At 40.3% G+C, this 17,613-nt stretch overlaps 1 protein-coding gene across 1 annotated transcript in view; it reads left to right on the top strand.

Moving 5' to 3' along the window:
• Positions 1-17,613, top strand: part of LOC139362851 (uncharacterized) — a 183,966-nt gene that overhangs the window by 165,871 nt on the left and 482 nt on the right. The window contains exons 11-13 of the mRNA XM_071095099.1: positions 968-1,145; positions 2,646-7,667; positions 8,821-8,965. The gene's annotated coding sequence lies outside the window, so the exon portion shown is untranslated. The remainder of the gene's footprint in view (positions 1-967; positions 1,146-2,645; positions 7,668-8,820; positions 8,966-17,613) is intronic.

The following is a 17,613-nucleotide window of genomic DNA, read 5'->3' as shown; positions in this document are numbered from 1 at the left end:
GAGTATCCCCTCTATCAGTGAGTAAAGGTTTTTGTCTTTTGATATTTTGAGTTGTCATTTCAGCTAAATGAATAACCTGTGATTCCATTTTGTGTTATCAGATGTTTTAAGCCATTGATATATGACAAACCTTCCAAAATTGAAATTCCAAGTTCTAAATTAAGCCTTTTTAGATCTCATTAACCTTTTTAGATATTACATCTCCTAAAGTCTAAAAGAGACATATTTGGCTTATTTGGAAATTAAAATCATGCAGGAAGCATTGTGAAATATAAAATAATGTTTAACTTTATTGGATTCATTATACATTCATATAAATGTATTACTAATATCTGTCTCAAAACTGTATAAGGTTCCTATAAGTCTGATATGTCTCAGTATATGCTGTCAGTAATAATGATTGCTATGTTAAATTATTATGTGCCACAGAGATGATGAAATTTCCTTGTCAATTGTGTCTTCAACCATGGCTGCTCTGAAATTGTTTCATCCATAATTGTTGTTTTATTTTGATTCTTTTCAAAATGTGGATTTATAATCAGCTATAGGACTCTGATCCCATAGGTAGGTGCTCTTGAAGGCAGGTTTCTGATAACTTTTGAGATTATGACATTAGAATAAAGTAAAAAACTTCCAAGACTCCCATGAAGAGCTAATGTGTTCATGAATATCAAGCAGAACAAAAGTTAGTTACACAGACTGAACTAATGGAAGGCCAAAATAATCTTTTTATGACTTTTATTTAAAGTATTGGTAATTCTTTAGTTTTTCAGAGTCCAGAAAATCTTTCTTTTTCTTTTGAGTGATTTCCAGAGTATATTCTTGTGAAAAAAATTTGAAACATTTCTGTCCTTTATCTGATTTCTCCAGAATTTGAAAACTATTTGTAAGTATACTTAATTTATGGCAGTATAATTATTTGTATAAGTTTAATAAAAATCTGTCTTTTTTTTTTTTTTTTAAACAGGACACCATTGGAGGCACTGGTCATTTTACCAAGGCATTGACAGGAATGGCATGGTTTCAGTTATAAACAGACTGCTTTAAGGAATCAAAGTTGACTTATAGAGCTGATAAAAGAACCCTAAGTAAAACTGGCCTCACCTCTTGTCTATATAGTCCCTATATAGCTTTCCTGACCTGTGGTAAGTAAAAAATGTCACTTTCTGATAGGCCTAGGAGCTCCAAGTTTTTATGGGATCTTGAAAGGAGAAGAATTTACTCAATTCATACAGATATCTGCAGGCAGATAAATCCATGGCTGAACTCGAGGCTTTAAAAAGTCTAATCCAGCAAAGTCAATTTTTTTAAAAAATAGCATTCCAGCAAAGTCAATTTTTTTAAAAGGGCCTATATGGCAAATAATTATTCTTGCTGCACTTTATACAAATAATGAGGCTAATCAGGCCAAATATAATAATACTAAAACTTGTTTTACAAATAAATTTGTTCTATGATTTGCCTGTAGTAAAAATGGGGACTGAAAAAAGAAAATTTGTGTTTCAAAAAAAAAAAAAAAAAACTATAGTACACCTATTGTTAGAGTCTAGTCTTGTCCACTGTTTTTGATTTTTTATTTTTCTCTGCAATTTGGATTGTATCTTGATTTTTTCCGGGCAACAATTCCCCAAACTAATGCTTTTAAATTTATTTTTCCCTTTTTTTGACTTGGACTCAATAAAATTGCTGCTACCTTTTTACTGAGGCCCTACAAGCTAAAGCTTATTCCTTGAGACACAAGTGAGAAAAATGTGTCAGATTGCCACTGCCTTCTTTTGAAACTGAAGATAGATTGTGCCCAACATCAACCTTTGTTTTTCTTCTGTTTCCATAAAAATGCCTCCTATTCACCTTTATCACATATTGAGACCTAGCCCATCTGCAATGGTACCTCCTGGAACGGGAAACAGCTATTTAACTAAACTGATCTATTCTTAAGAACTAGACAGAGTTTATCACCATCTTCAACAATATTCATAGCTCCTCCTGTAATCTGTTAAATATACATATATATGCACACACACATGCATATATATACATATATACATAAGACATGCATAAAATTCAAGCCATATTAGACCCAGACCCTACATTGTCATTAGATGGTTTACATCAAGTCATGTTAGACCCAGACCCTACATTGTCATTAGATGGTTTACATCCTAGTTTGGGTCAGGACCATCCTGATGGGAACAGTTACTGGTAATTCTCACTATAATTGTGGGAAATAGGGATACTTCTTTGCTGTGGGTTTTACTGATGCTATACCTTTTGCATGGGATACAAGATAGACTTTCCCAGGGACTTTCAAGGGTCTTCACCATAATGCTGCAACAGGTTTCATCCGTGAGCCCAGGTACTTGAGAACACTTTCACCTCCAAGTAGATCAGTTCCATTCCAATACCTTTTAACTATACCCATTTGCAGTAGGAAGTCACTAGAATGAATATGTCACTTGTGTTCCATAGAAATAGAATGGCATTTGACAGTGAGGTGTTGTAACCAAGGACTTTATTTTTTTTTTTCCTTTTTCCTTCTGCAGTCCTTTGTACAAATTATTAGTAATGAAATAATAAGCTTTACTCTCCTTCTTTCTACCAGGTACTTCCTTACATTGCTAGCTTATCTAATTATGTTTGCTCAGAAATTCCAGGGGTTGAATCTTGAGACAATCCAGGTGCCTATGGAATTATCCCCCACCAGGAGATTACTTCAAGGCAGCAGCTGATGTACAACCTGGTCAAGCCTGAGATGGTGCCAACCCATTATTCTCAAGATGGGACAATAACTCAAGATAAGTCATCAAAACAAGTCACGTAGACCAGCACCGCCTTGCACGCCCCCCACCCCACCCCCATCCGCTGCATATCCTCCATACCAAACTTCCCCTTCTTAAACCCTAGCATTTTGCCCAAGAATTTTGAAGCAGTTTCATTAAGACAGGAGCCTGAACCACTTCCCCACTGTTAGCTTTGGAAAATGAAGTCACTTTCCTTCTACTGAACCTTGTCCTTGTTATTCAGTTTGGGAAGTGGTGAGCAGCTGAACCTACGTTTGGTTACAGTCTTATTTCTCAGTTGGGGCAGTGTCTGTTTCATGTCTCAATTGGGGCAGCACAGCATTAAAGCTAGTGAATTAGTTTCTTTTATGGAAAAGTTCTTCCCTTACCCTTTATTTTGTAAGGTATCAGTAATAGACCAGTGATGGTTATTATGTTTAGTCATAATAGTGTTAAGTACCAATAACTGTTCTGGGGAAACATGGATATATAATGTTTCTGATATTCTATCCAATCTTGCCCTTGAAGAAGAGATTTCCACCATGGGAAATCCAGAACTACTGGAAAGGGATATGAGACCACATACCCAATGAGCATCCTTTTGTAACCTATTAGCATAGTGTTGGGCCCATTGCAAAAAGAGGTTGCTTTATGGGCAACAAGTGGTATAGTAGTACCAAGGCATGAGAACCAAGGAGAGAAAAAAAAGAAGTTTATAGAAGCTTGTAAAATAAAATATTCTCCATCTATTAATGGCTGTTAATATTAAGCATTAATTTGGATACAGACCTGGTCCAGGTCTTGAGACACCCAACCATGTCTGCTGCCATCTTCTTCTCAATTGGGCATCACCTTATCTTAAGTAGAAGATTACTCTCTGGTGAAACAGTCTATTCAGGAGGCTTGGCTTTCCTTAGATCTGAGATGTGAATCCAGGAGTCTATGCCTTCTAATTTAGCAGTACAAGGATTAGTGAGAAGTACCTGGTAAGGCCCATTGTATCCTGGTTGGAGAGAGTCTTTTAAGAAATGTTTCCAATAGACAGAATCTCCAGGTTCAATTCTGTGGTTCTTTAGATTTATGTTTCCAAGAAGTTTTCTGTGAAAAGATTATTTTACTAAGTCACAAGGAGGCACAATTTCTAGGAGACATTTTCATAGGTTTGCCTGTTATTTTAAATGGAGATAACTGGTATTTACCAAAAGGAGTAAATCTTTTGTTTAGCAAAACCAATGGAAGGGATTTTGGCCAAGGAATTTTAAAAGCCTCAGTTAATTTTGCCAGTTGGAGTTTTATTACTCTGTTTGTGCATTCTACTAACCCAGATGATGGGGAGTAATAAACACAATGGAAATACTGAAAAATAGGCCAGATACTACATACTGATTGAATTATCTCTCCAGTGAAGTGGGTACCTCTGTTGCTATGAAGTTCCAATGAAATGCCCAGGTTGGAATAATTTTTTCTACAATAATTTTACTTACTGCTAAGGCAATTGCTCTTCTTCATGGAAATGCCTCTACCCAATAAGAAAACAGGCAAATAATTACCAGGACATATCTGTAGCCTTATGAAAGTGGCAATTAGAAAAGAATCTAGTTGCTGTATTTCAAAGGTAGTCTCAGATAAAGGAAAGTATCTTTGGGAAGTAAGTAGTGCTTTTCCTGGATTATATTTTGGGGATATATGACCACTTGTGTACCTTATGGGCTACTGTTAGAAATGGTTTTCAGTAATATTATTTTTCCAAGGCAACCATTTTGGCAGGACTCCAGTAAGTTACATCACGCACATATGTTAAAAATGATAACTGTAGGCCAGGTGCAGTGGCTCGCACCTGTAATCCCAACACTTCGGGAGGCTGAGGCAGGAGGATTGCTTGAGGCCAGGAGTTTGAGACCAGGCTGGGCAACATGGTGAGACCCCATATCTACAAAAAATTTAAAAATTAGCCAATCATCATGGTGGCGTGTTCCACCTACTCAGGAGGCTGAGGTAGGAGGATGGCTTGATCCCAGGAAGTCAAGGCTACAGTGAGCCATGTTCATGCCACTGCATTCCATCCTGGGTGACAGACTGAAACCCTGTCTTTAAAAATATGATGGCTGTAATTCAGCAAGAAGTATGGGCGAGTCATCATTCTTCATCTTTTGGTGACTATTCTCCCCCTTATGTGTCCCAAACTTTTTGTGCGCATTTTGGGACTCTGGATTGAGTTAATTTTATATCAATTTCAAGTGCTTCCTTAAAGGTTAATACAGGTAGATTTTCCTGTTTAGAAGTGTTTAGAGTAGCGCTCTTTGTGACCTTATCACATCACTCACTAATTTCCTCTGCATTCTGGAGTATCTTTTTTCAAATGACCTGGAATTTTAATAACGGCCAATGATTTGGGCAATAATATGACTTCTAGTAGTTGTGAAATAAGATGTCTTTTTTTTAATGGATTGACCTGACGAAATTGAGAATCCTCTTTGTTTCCATAACATTTCAAAATCATGGGCTACTCCAAAAACATATCTACTGTCTGTGTAAATACTAGTGAATATATTTTTCTGCCAATTGACAGGACCTAATTAATATTATTAATTCTACTTGTTGAGGTGAAGTGGCTTTTGGAAGATAGGCACTTCCTGTTTCTTCAGTTAAAGGCCCTATAGTGTATCCAGCCCTATAGAATCCAGATTCATCCATTAAGTAAGGTCCATTTATAAGCCAAACAACAACATCAGTATTTGCAAAGTGGATTTCTCATAGATATGACCTGGGAGAAAGACATTGATCAATTAGGGCTATGCTGTTGTGCAGCAGCTCATCTTAAAACAAAGGCAAAAGAGTTGCAGGGTTTACATTGTTAACACATAGATATGGTGATATAAGGAGCTGAAAGAACTAGGACCTCATGTGAGGCCAGTCTGAGAACTGAGTAATACTGAATATGGTGTGAGTTTAGCAGTGCCTCCATAGAATGAGAGATGAAGATGGTAAGGGGTGTTCCCATTGCAATGTCTTCAGTTGTCTTAATTAACAAAGCATTAGCTGTTAATGGCTTGCATACAAGGTGGCCATCCTCCTGCTACAGGGTCTTTATTGGCTATAATACTCCCAAGTCTATTTCGGTCTCCATGTTTTTGAGTTAGAATCCCTAAAGCATTTCCATCACTTTAGTGTTTGAGTACTGAAAATGGAAGGTTATATAATAATTTGGATATACCAAAGCTGAGGATTTAGCAAAGTCATTTTTGATCATTTCTAATGTTATTTGATTTTTTTCTGTCCTGTCTAGAAGGTCTGTAATGTCCAGTTATAAGAGAGTATATAAAGGCTGGGTGTTTGAAGAAAAGTTGGGGATCCAGTTTCTACAATATCCTGTCAGCCCCCAAAACCCTCTCAATTGCTTCTTGCTTCTCGGTGGTGGAAAAGCTAGAATTCCTTTCAACCTAGCTGGATTAATAGAAAGTCCTTCCTTGACTGTTACATGGTATATTAGACTGTTCTCACATTGCTATAAAGAACTATCTGAGACTGGGTAATTTATGAAGCAAAGAGGTTTAATTGACTCACAGTTCCACAGGCTGTATAGGAAGCATGGCTGGGAGGCCTCGGAAGCTTACAATCATGGTGGAGGGTGAAGGGGAAGCAAGCACGTCTTACCACGGTGGAGCAGAAGAGAGAGAGAGAGAGAGTGTGTGAAGGGGCAAGTGCTGAACACTTTTAAACATTCAAATCTATGAGATCTCACTCACTATCACAAGAACAGCAAGGGGGAAGTCCATCCCCATGATTCAAACTCCTACCATCAGGTTCCTCCCCCAACAATGGGGATTACAATTCAACATGAGATTTGGGTGGGGACACTGGGCCAAACCTTATCAGATGGTCTAAGTGTTTTACTTGATTTTGACAAAATTGAAGTTTTTCCTTTATAAACCTTATCACTCTTTAGGGCCAATTGTTGTACATGAAAGCCCATTGTTCTTTAATCAAGGAAGTAAATAATCTACATATTGTATTAAGATAGACTTCTCAATGAAGTCAATGTCTGAGTGGTCTGTTTTTAATATTTGTAAAAAGTAAGTCAGGCTTTTTAGTGTATCCTTGGGGCCTGACTGTCCAGGTATATTGTCTATCTTTCCATATGAAGTTAAAGAGCAATTAGCTATCTTGATCTAAAGGAATACTGAAGAATGCAACTACATAAATCTATGACTGACCAGGCACAGTGGCACACACCTGTAATCCCAGCACTTTGGGAGGCCGAGGCAGGTGGATCATGATGTCAAGGGATCGAGACCATCCTGGCCAACATGGTGAAATCCCTTCTCTACTAAAAATACAAAAAATTAGCTGGGCATGGTGGGGCATGCCTGTAATCCCACCTACTTGGGAGGCTGAGGCAGGAGAATCGCTTGAACCTGGGAGGCAGAGGTTGCAGTGAGCTGAGATCATGCTACTGCATTCCAGCCTGGTGACAGAGCAAGACTCTTGTCTCAAAAAAAAAAAAAAAAAAAAAATCTATGACCGAAAATTTCTGCATTAGATGGGATGGCTGTGAGCAGTGTGTGAGGATTAGGCACAACTGGATGCCGTGGAATTACTGTGCTGTTTATTGCTCTCAAATCCTGCATAAACCTCCACCCTCTACCATTAGGTTTTCTTACCAGGAGAATTGGTGCATTACAAGGACCTGTACAGAGAATGACCAGTACTCTTTCTATATAATCTAAGATTATACTTTTTTTTTCTTTTTCTTCTAGGGCTTCAGTTCTCAAGGGATATTGTCTGCTATTTGGAAGCCATTTCCAATGAGTCTACTTAAATTTTTATTGAAGTAGTTAAAAAAATATTTTCCTGTATCAATGCAGGACTTTGACCACAATTGATCAGGTATTGCCTTATTGCATTTTGTAATTCATCACTTAGTAAGTCAGTGTCTTTGATGGCAAGATGGATAGCAATTGGATTAGATTTTGAAAAAAATCCTTTTCTCTTTTTCTTTTTTCTTTTTCTGAGACGGAGTCTGAGTCTGTTGCCCAGGCTGGAGTGCAGTGGAATTATCTCTGCTCACTGCAATCCCTACCTCTCAGATTCAAGCAGTTCTCCTGCCTCAGCCTCCCAGGTAGCTGGGACTACAGGTGCACACCACCATGCCTGGATAATTTTTGTATTTTTAGTGGAGATGGAGTTTCACCATGTTGGCCAGGCTGGTCTCAAACTCCTGACCTCAGGTGATCCACCCACCTCCGCCTCTCAAAGTGCTGGGATGACAGGCGCCCAGCTGATTTTGAAAAATTTTCTGTCTGTTAATTCTGTTTTATCATGTATAGCATCTAATTCTAAATACATTTCACCTTTCTAAGAGAAATAAATATGGGTATTACATAGTTCTAAGAAGTTTTCTTACTGGATGGGAACTAAGGAAACCAAAAGTAAAACATGTGTCCCTTGTAAGAGACCTAGTTGAAAAGTTACAGGTTGAGACTTATGTGCTGATACAGGAGTATTTATAACACCCACCATTTGGACCAAGTGTTTACTCTGAGGAATGGGACCTTGTAATAAGGTGGGATATATTAGAGATAATGTTTGGAACCCAGGAGGGGCCTTGCCAAGGGCTCCTGCAAACTTTGGCAAAAGTCAGTTGGATAAAAACAGTCCTGCTGGTACCAGGTGTTGATTGACAAAGCAGCAGCGGTCAAGGCAAGATTCATTTTGGGTCCCTTCTTGGGTAGCCAGATATATCAACCTGAAATAATATAATTAAAAGGGTCAGAATCCAGTTTTAAAGAATTTATTCAAGTGAAAAGCTGGGAAGGGCCATTCTGGGACTCACAGACTCCAGAGAAATGGGATCAATGCTCTGAAGTTAAAAGTTGAGTTTTGCTTATATAGGAAGAAGACAAAGAAATGTAATAGGATTAACTTCAACATTTTCTATACAAGTTATAGAGTTATAATAAATTAATTAGGTACAATTCGTTTCTTTTCAGTATGGCTTGTTTTCTTTATAGCTGGTTTTCATTTCTTTTCCAATTGAAAGAGTGAATTTCACCTTCCACCTTAAGACAATGTGATAGCCAAGAGTGAATTTCACCTTCCACCTTAAGACAACGTGATAGCCAAGACTGAATTTCACCTTCCACCTTAAGACAATGTGATAGCCATGAAGTCTTTGTGTGAAAAAGGTAAGAGGGAGGTTAATCTATCATGAAGATCAACAGAGTAGAGGGAAGGGGTCTTCCTTGGTGCCCTTCTGTCATCTACAACTAAAATGTTGTAAACTAAAATTGTTACAAAACAAGGCAGGTAAGGAAGAAGGCTTAATCTATTATCAGAGAAACAAAGGTTACAGCTGTCTGTCATGTGACTCAGGTACCATAATCACATCCCTTTAAGGCTCAAACATAATTTAGAGTTTCAGCAGCTTAGAATTTGAATTATTTATTTTCACAGTACCAGAGGGTAGAACATGCGCCTAAAATCTCTCTAAGCCTGTTGTTCAAGCTGGCTTTGCAAACTGGACAGTTTTGTGGTTTTGACCAGACTTTTGTCTATTTAGACAAATTTTGCTGTGAGTCTCCAAAATAAAACTGGATGAGGTTCCCCTCTCGTCTTATTTTATATCCTTAAGAGTTTGAGTCGTGACCAAGTGGGAGTGCTCTCTTTTGGTCTCTGCCATCTGAGAGGCATGATGTTCTGGTCACATTCAGTGGCCAGACTAAACTAATTAGAAAGCCCAAGACAAGTAATATTTTAAGCAGCACACTCTTTGTTCCAAACCTGTCAGGCTTCAGGACAGGTTGTCTTAAGTCGTTCCATCTGTAAGTGGTCTCAACCCTGGTTGCCTGGTTAATCCTGGGGAGATTCAATCCTAGGAGGGACCGTCTGGTGACTGGCAGCACCACACAAATTTGTGAAATATCAAAGGCAATGAATTAATGGGTTTGTGATGACCGGTGGCCCCCCACAAATTTGTAAGATACCCAGAGCAACATAAGCACAAACACCATCCTTAAGTGTCTTTAGCTACAAGAATCTTTTGCCATCTTAGTCTATTCCTGGGAATAAATTCTGGGAGCTTATGGGGACTGCATCTTCTATGCCCTCTCCATGAATATCTCTTACTCCAAAATGAAATCATTGGACTAGACATTTCATGTTTATGCTGTAAATATCCATATTCCATTAGAGAGACTGACCAATACAGTGTTTTAGAATTTTAAAAGTACAGCTGACCAGGTGTAGTGACTCATGCCTGTAATCTCAGCACTTTGGGAGACCAAGGCAGGCGAATCACTTGAGGTCAAGAATTCGAGACAAGACTGACCAGCATGGTGAAACTCCGTCTCTACTAAAAATACAAAAATTAGCCGGGTGTGGTGGTGCATGCCTGTAGTCCCAGCTACTTGGGAGGCTAAGGCATGAGAATTGCTTGAACTCAGGAGGCAGAAGTTGCAGTGAGCTGCGATGGCGCCAGTACTCCAGCCTGGGTGACAGAGCAAAACTCTGTCTCCAAAAAAAGAAAAAGGAAAAGAAAAAGTGCAGCTTTAAAATTAGTACATACTAACTCTAAGGAGGCAGTGAGGAATGTGAAGAAAGAGCCAAGACTGAGTTCAGACACCGACTTCCCTCCATGAGCTCTGGATTGTGGGCAAGTGTTTTCATCTTCCTGTGAGTCATGCTTCACCATCTATAAATCCCAAGGCAATCTAGTATAGTGTTAGACTCCCTAGGATTAGAATCTGGAGTCAGTTTAAGCTCAAATCTTGGCCCCTTTGCTGGTTTGACATCGGCAAAACTTTGCTTCTGTTGGAACCGAACTGTCGATTCCCTCCTGGGCAGGGGTCGCCGCGAAGGATCACCGACACGAGATTCACAGCAGAGAGTTGTTTATTACTAGCGCGCTAGGGTGCCAAGCTCTAAGTTGGCCCTGGGACCCCGAGTGCTTGTTACAGGTTGTTTATATAGGCAAACACAAGTTCAAACACAGCTTAGGGCGCGAAATGCAAACAAAGCTTTAGGCGCGTGGTAATTGGGTCTGTCTATGGCCTGAGCAAGGTATCTTGTTCTGATTGGTTGGGGCGGGACCTTAGGAGGTTCTTTCCTGGAATTGCTGATTCCGGGAACATCGGGGACATTGAGGCAGGGTGGGACCCCATGAGGCTATCAGGGTGGGACCTCATGAGGCTATCAGGGTGGGACCCCATGAGGCTATTTCCCGGAATTGTCTTTCTGTTTGGGTTCTGGGAACATCGGGGGGCTATCCGTGGCCATCTGGGGTTTAAGTTTCACGATGGCCAAGCTTTTTAAATTTTATGAGGCTTAGGAATTATGAGGCCTAGTTTCACTTCGACACCCAAGTGTACATCACAGGGTTACTTAATTCCTACTGTGAGGCTCTTTTCCACCAGAGGACACAACTGCCAGCTCAGGACAGTGGGTTCCCTTTGTGCCCAACACACACATACACACATGCAACACACACAGCACACTGTCTTTCCCACAGATGCTTTTACTTTCTTTCTTCAATTTTTGAAGGGCTTGCCTAGTGATAAGGGAGAGAGAGAATGGGGACTCTTGGCATCCAATGAGAAGTCATCAAACTTCTGGCCCTTAGTCTTCACTACCTAGAGTCTCAACGGTCATCCTTGGTTCCTGTCTGCATGACCTCATCAGGACCAGAGACTGCTGTGGTCCTTTACTTCTCTGAAACACCGCAAAGGGCTGCACCCACTTAAAAACACCACACATCCACTTCTTCCTGGGAGTCTTTCTGCCTCCCTGGGGCTCCACCCATAAAGCTTATAGCAGCCCTCCCTGCAGGGGTGGACTGTGGCTGGGGACTGGGTGAGGTGGACAGGACAGGGATCTTTTTCAGACTCCTGCTCTCTGACAGGGTTGTCCAGGGGAGAGAATACAGTTATGGGTTCTGCTTCTGGTTGGGCCAGTAAAGCCCCTTCCTCGTCCCTCTTTTCTGCTCATCACTAGAGACAGAAAGTAAAAACCATGGCTTCAGGCTGCTAAAAGCCTAAAACAAAACAAAACTGAACAGCAACAACAAAATAAGGTGGGTTGGACAAGCTTGTTAGCTTCTCTCACACAACCTCCCTCACCCTCCTCTGGCCCAGGGCATTTTTGTCTAGTTGTTGGGGCAGGAAAGCCCAGCTACTAAATAAACATGTTTTCCCCAATCATTTTTCCAAAACTTTAGTTCTTTGCTTTTTCCCCCAAAAGGCTAGGATTTTGAAATGTTTCCCACCCCAACTTTCTGCTTTTCCTTCCTTGGGAAAATGAATAAAATGCTGTGGCTCTCTGAATCAGATGAAGGCCAAAAGACACATGAAAATGTCATAGAAAAAAATACCAGTTAAAATTTTATAATATTGTGCCATCTAAAAATTTAACAAGTAGTGAAAAAAGAAAAATAGCTCAGAGCAGCCTGAGCTATGTGAATTCTGCAAAAGTCTCAGAGAGCCTTTGCAGACCTTTGCAAAAGGCCCAGAGAGTCAGGAACATGGGCCTTCAGTCACACCTCGCCACCTGGGGCAATTGTTTAAGGTTATTTTGTTCCTGATTTGCTGCCTCACCCATTATCTTCATGTTCCTGGAATATGTATTACAAAGAACAATGTATAGCCAATCAACAGTTTGTGTTATTTAATGCAAATTCCTGGTAAACAACTTAGAAGCTGCTGCTTCTTTTTTCCTTTAAAAACCTGCTTGTGGCCAGGCGCGGGGGCTCACACCTGTAATCCCAGCACTTTAGGAGGTGGAGGCAGGCGGATCACCTGAGGTCCGGGAGTTCGAGACCAGCCTGACCAACATGGAGAAACCCCGTCTCTACTAAAAATACAAAATTAGCCAAGTGTGGTGGCGCACGTCTGTAATCCCAGCTACTCGGGAGGCTGAGGCAGGAGTATCGCTTGAACCCGGGAGGCGGAAGTTGCAGTGAGCTGAGATCGCACCACTGTACTCCAGCCTGGGCGACAAAGTGAGACTCTGTCTCAAACAAAGAAAACCTGCTTGTAACTGCTGCTAATCTGAGTGTAGTTTCAGGGCAACTTGAATTTATGTTCCTGGGCTGCAGTTCTCAAACTTGGCCCAAATAAACTCTCTACTAATAACTAATTTAGTGTCAGATTTTTTTCCTTTATGTAAACAATAATTTATGTAAAATTCTTGGCACAGTGCCTGATGCATAGTAAACACTAATAAATAGTGACCACAATTATTACTATCTGCTCCATAATATTATTTTAAGGATTAACATAGGCAGAATGCCTGACACATAATAGATGTTGAGTGAATGCCACCCATTATATTGAAGAAAAATGATTTTGAGCTCAATGTAAAGAATATATTAATAAAAATATTATTTTTAACATATTAAATATCTGTACATATATTAATAAATACATAGTTTTTGAATGAGAAAGTTTACTGGTAATAACTTTTTCAAAAGCTTTGAGAATGTGTCTTACCTATTGCTGTTTTTAACCCCCTATAAACTACATCCTATGCTAACTAGAAGTACATACTTTGAGTTCCCTGGCCTTCATACTCTGCAAGACAAAATCAGCAAAAAAACCATTAAACCTTTGGAAAAACATATGACATATGACACTGGCCATTAAATCAATATATTTGACTGAATGGAATTTTTTTTTTTGTCTAAATCTAGTGGCAGAAAAACATGAAAAGCAAAATTATAGATGGGGCTGTGGTGATGGCAGGTTCAGACACTCAGGCTTCTAGACATGTGTATCAGTTCATTCTTGCATTGCTAGAAATACCTAAGACTGAGTAATTTATAAGAAAAGTACAGGAAGCATAGCAGCATCTGCTTCTGGTGAGGTCTCAGGAAGCTTCCAATCATAGTGGAAGGCAAAGGAGGAGCACGCACATCCCATGGCTAAAGCAAGAGCAAAAGAGCGAGGAGGGAAGTGCCACACACTTTGAAACGATCAGATCTCACGAGAACTCACTCACTATCATGAGGACAGTACCAAGAAAATGGTGCTAAACCATTCCTGAGAAATCTGCTCCCAGAGTCAATCATCTCCCACCAGGCCCCACCGCCAACATTGGGGATTACATTTCAATGTGAGATTTGGTGGGGACACAGCTCTAAACCATATCAACATATTCCAGAAAAGTATCAAAATGAATCAGGCTTCTAGGGTATTGTCCTAGGTCCTCCTCCTGGTTTAACCTTCAGGTGTAACAATAGAGAATGCATTCCTCTTCCTAATAAGCGCAAGCCTTGAGGCCCATCCTCTCATGATGAAGCTGCATTAAAGACTTCCCCTGAACCTGGCATCATTGCATCCACAGTCTCCTCTCCTACTTGATAATTCCCAGCAGCATAAATACATGTTGATCTCTCAGTGTGCAGCACACACACTTACAGACACTCATACACACAGTGGCCTCTTAATTCCATATCTTCCTCTAGCTATTGCTTCATTTCTCTACTCCCTAGCAGAAGAAAACTTTCGGGAAGAACTGTCTAGGAACACTGCCTGTACCACCTTAGCAAACATCTTCTCTTTAGCCCACTCCAATCTGTCTTCTGCCATCAACACTGAAATAAAATCACTTTTGTCATCTTGCAGATGAATTCCATTTGCCACAATCATTGGGTACTTTTCTGTCCTCATCTTCACCTCCCAGCAGCATTTGACAGGGTGGCTGGTTTCCCCTTCTTGAAATGCTCTCCTTGGAATCTGTGGTGTGACAGTCTAATGTCCTCCTCAACAGGCTAGCCTGCCTCATGGCTCAGTTTAGGGCTCTCTTCTTTCATGAGTACTTGCTGTGGATAATCTCATTCATTTTAATGGCTTTAAATACACTCCATCTGTTGACTGTTTCCAAATTTACATACTCACATATCCATTAGCCTGCTTGCCATCTCAGTTTGGATGTCCAATAAGTATTTCAAATATAGCTTCTCGAAAATGGGTATCTTGAGTTTCCTACATAATCTGCCTTCACCTCTCACAGGCTCCCTAATCACATCCTCTCTGTTACTCAAGCTAGAAACCTGGGAATTATCCTGTTTTCCCCTCTCTTGCATTTCTACAACCAAGTCATCACCAATTCCTCTTCTGAAATATGTATCTCTGTTTCCTCCAGTTCTTTCTGTCCTTGGCCACCATTCTGGTTTAGGCTACATCATCTTCAGCCTGGATTACTTCCAGAGACCCTTAGCCTGGCTCCCTAGATCCATTCTTGCCCCTTCCCAGCACATTCTCCTTACACTGGCATCCCTTCCTGTCACTCCAAACTGAATGCCACTTGGGACTCAGGATATGTTATGGGGGTAGAGTCAAAGGAGTTGCTTATGCGGGATGCGAAGAGAGAAACCAAGAATGAGTAGGATTTTGCTGGAGCAATTTCATTTTTGTCAAGGTGGGAAAGTTTGGATGAGGTACAAGTTTGGCTTAGTGGGGTAAGGGACAGGGTGATCAGCAGTTCCATCTTCAATATGCTAACCCCAAAATGTCCATTAGTCAATCAGAGGTAGTCTACGGTACGAGAAATGTTAGACATATTTGTTGAATGAATAAGCGAACCAAGCTAGGCTATCAGAGAAGCAAATTTACAGGGAGAGATTTGGAAAAGTTGTTAGGCTATGATCTAGTGAGACTTATGTGACGTTCTAATGGAAATCTCGTATTATTTGGAAACATGGGTCTGGAGATTAATAGAAAAATGAGACCTAGATACATAAACCTGAGGGTCATCACTGCATGTTTAAATTATGGAAGAAAATAAGATGGCTCACTGAGACTTCTAGAAAATTAAAATATTTTCATGTCGCATTTTTTATTCAAAAAAATTAGTTTTATTGAGTCTGACAGAGGAAAATATTGAGCATCATCCCTGGCTTCTACCCACTGGAAGCCAGTAGCTCTCATCATCCTTTACCCCCCTACCCCAGTGTGACAAACCAAAATGTCTGTAGACATTGCCAAATGTCCCCTGGGATGGGAAGGGGGATCATCCCTGGTGGAGAACTACTGATTAGAAGAATGTCAATGAGAAAATCAGTACTTCTTTTTAGTCACCGAAATGTAATATTGGGGAATACTGGAGAAGAGTTTTTATCCTGAAAAATGCTCTTGGAAGGGATTTTAGAATTAAGCTGGCTGCATGTACCCAAGGATGCAGGATTGGGAAAGAAGAGGGTCAAGGAGGGCACACTGGCAGAGAGCAAACTGACCCAGGGCAGAGGAGGAGAAGCCCCTGGACACAGTGGTAGGGAGGCTCAGTTTTGTTGGCAGCCTCTAACTTTCACTCAGCGTTGCCGACAGCCTTTTCTCCCCCTGCAGTAATCCTGTCTGCTAGCCACAGGCTTTTGGCTTTGGCAGAAACAGACAATGTCCCCAGCATTGCTGGACCTCATGGTTTATTATTTCACTTGAGAATTTCAGTGCAATTCACCTGCTGCCCCCTAGTGGAGCGGTTTGGTGATGCCTAGTAAACTGTAGCAGTTCCTGATGTGCGTTTAAAGGCTGAAACTATCAAGCTGGCTCTGAGCTTGAACACTAGGGTCTAGAGACTGGAACTCGTTAACCCTCTAGCTTTCCTCCTGTCCTTCCTCCAAATTGCATGCCTAATGCTTACTAGAGACTCCACAAACATGGAGGAGGTGAGTGCACAGTCACCGGGGCCAGCAGAGGAACACAGGGGCAGGATAACACAAAGGTTGGAAGTAAGGTAAAGAGTAGCCCAGGACATTCCACTGAGCACCAGGGAACATCTCTCTATTTGCCTTAGCTGTTGCTGTTCTGGATACCCTTTGAGGAAAAAAACAAGAGGACAGCAGGTGGAAGCGACACCATCCTGTTTACAAAGGCAAGATGGAAATGTTATTCACTAATGTAGACCATGGAATGACACTGCTCCTTAAGAGTTGCAGTTGAAGACAGAGCATCTATGTTTGTGTATTTGCCAGAAAAACATTAATCATAGCAGAGTTCCTTAGCACAGATTTAGAAATATTGAGGGGAAAATCCTGCCCCTGAAACATAATTGCATATGGGAGGGTGGTGTAGAAAACAGTTCTCTGAGGAGAGTGGGAGGGCAATCGCTGTATCACCAATGTTACAAAGGCCCCTACTCCTTGTACTTTAAAGAATAAATTTTTAGCTTAAAAGTCACACTACACAAATTATGAAAATATCATATTTTTAAAAGATCACCATTTATTTAAATTGGGGTCATCCATAGTGCACCAAAACTATTTTTGGTTTTCCAAGAAAAAATATGTATGCACAAATCTTCATGTTAAATGGTCAGATTCTAAGTATATATTGAGGGTAGAGTCAATGGGATTTTTGGATTTGCTCGCAGGTTGGATGTGAAAGGGAGAAAAGGTGGGATATCAGAGTCAAGACAACTTCTTCCAAAATAACCTAGTAAAGTGTCTCAACATCTTCATGTTGTAGGGAATGAGTAGGGACAAGGGAATTAATTTCTAATTCAAAACCTGAATCAGTTACATAATTGGTTTAATTCCAACTCATAATGATTTTCTGCCATAGTAAAAACTGGAGGCATGAAGTGATAGAATGTATTATAAAGAAAACTTTGAAGGGACAACCCCTTCCTAAAAGTGAAAGTACTCTCCTTTATGACATGGTTTTCTGACATGAACTAGGTATCTGGTTTTGCTATCTAATAATTGCCTAATTTGAGGATGCAATTTATAATAAGTTTCTCTGTTCATGAATTGAAAATAGAAAACAGTCACTCTGCCCACGTACTCTCACCAGGTAACCTGCACATAGAGCCTCTGTCTTAGCTCAAACTCCTGTTAAGAAATTAA

The sequence above is a fragment of the Macaca nemestrina genome, chromosome 4 (assembly GCF_043159975.1).
Source record: "Macaca nemestrina isolate mMacNem1 chromosome 4, mMacNem.hap1, whole genome shotgun sequence".
Lineage (NCBI taxonomy): Eukaryota > Metazoa > Chordata > Mammalia > Primates > Cercopithecidae > Macaca > Macaca nemestrina.
Note: the sequence above shows the minus strand (reverse complement) of the source record. Positions and strands in the feature narration are given on the sequence as shown.